The 1,775-nt window shown below is 54.1% G+C and overlaps 1 protein-coding gene across 2 annotated transcripts in view; it reads right to left on the reverse strand.

Annotated features, from left to right (window-relative positions):
• Positions 1 to 1,775, reverse strand: part of TMEM255B (transmembrane protein 255B) — a 37,318-nt gene that overhangs the window by 11,496 nt on the left and 24,047 nt on the right. The window lies entirely within an intron of this gene.

The following is a 1,775-nucleotide window of genomic DNA, read 5'->3' on the forward strand; positions in this document are numbered from 1 at the left end:
CCATCCTTTTATGTATATCCATCCATCCACTCATCCATCATCCATCCTTCCATTCATCCACATCCATACATTCACCCATCTGTCATCCATTCTTCCATCTATCCATCCATCATCCATCCTTCTATCTATCCATCATCCATCCTTTTATCCATCCACATCCATCCCCACCCATCCATCCACCCATCCTTCATCCATCCTTCCATCCATTCATCCAACATCCATTACCCATCCTTCTATGTATCCATCCATCATCCATATCCATCATCCATCCTTCCATTCATCCACATACATACATCCAACCATCATCCAACCATCCATCCATCATCCATCCTTCCATTCATCCACATCCACCCATCCCTCCATTCCTCTGTCATTCACCCATTATCCATCCATCTATCCATCATCCATCCATCCAACCATTCAGCTATACACCCATTTATGGCCCCATCCAACTATCAATCCATCCCACCATCTGCAACATTCATGGAGCAGACACAGTGCCAAATGGTAAGGATAACGAGACACAGTTCTTGCCCTTAAGGGATTTATAGGCTAGTGAAGACGACAGACCCATAAACTGACCATTGCAAAGTGCTTATAATTGCTATGGTAGAAGACAGCAGGAAGTACCAAAACTAAAATGCCACAAAACTGCATCACCTGTAAATAAGCTAGGGTCGCACTGTCCACACTTAGTTTTATTAGTATTTCTTAAAGTGCTCCTAAGTTCTGATCCAAGAAAAGTATTAGAAATCACTAGTAACACTGCAACAGATGAGAAGGAGAATCACTCCTCTGTCCTTTGGGCCACTACTGGTGAAGTACTACAATGGCTGGACACGTTCTGGGTGACACAGCAATGGAGGAAGCAGACACAAATCTCTGTCTCTGGGTGTTTATCTTCCCCTGAGGGAACAGACATGACACCACAGGTAACGACGAGTAGCCCAAGGGGACAGAGGCTCCTGCCGGGAGGGAGGGCAGCGTGCCACAACCCCACGGACAGACGCTCCTGCTGGGAGGGAGGGCAACGTGCCACAACCCCACGGACAGAGGCTCCTGCTGGGAGGGAGGGCAGCGTGCCACAACCCCACGGACAGAGGCTCCTGCTGGGAGGGAGGGCGGCGTGCCACAACCCCACGGACAGACGCTCCTGCTGGGAGGGAGGGCAACGTGCCACAACCCCACGGACAGAGGCTCCTGCTGGGAGGGAGGGCGGCGTGCTGCAACCCCATGGGGACAGAGGCCTAGTAGCACGGTGTCCTCGGCCTCTCTCAGCAGCTGGAAGGTGCGCACATCCCCACATGACACCCTTGCAGCTGTCATTCACCATCTGTCTTCTCCCTCGGCAGCACGCAAGGCAGTGCCACGTTTCCCTCGATGGCATCTCAGCTCCAGTGAGTGCCGTCTGCACATCCATCCTAAAGTCAGCCCTGGGAGGCCCCGGCCAGGGGCCCTGCTTTGTTTCTGACCAAGAGGCTCCCACACCTGCCTAAACACACGCCCCGTGTGGCCCTCCAGAGTGGAGGCGCCCGAGGTCTGGAGCCTGGGGACACCCCCAACTGCAGTCAGAGACTGGGCCCTGCCCCTCAGCGGCACCGCAGCCATGGGCGCCGAGAGCACAGTGGGAACCGCCGCCTGGAAACCATGGAATAGCAAGTAACCCAGCCACCGACTGAGAAAGCTCCCGTGACACGCCTCTGCGGGAGTGTGTGTGTGCGTGTGTGTGAGCCGTGGTGTGTGTGTGAGAGCTGTGGTGTGTGTGAGCCGTGGTG

Source organism: Piliocolobus tephrosceles, chromosome X (assembly GCF_002776525.5).
Source record: "Piliocolobus tephrosceles isolate RC106 chromosome X, ASM277652v3, whole genome shotgun sequence".
NCBI lineage: Eukaryota > Metazoa > Chordata > Mammalia > Primates > Cercopithecidae > Piliocolobus > Piliocolobus tephrosceles.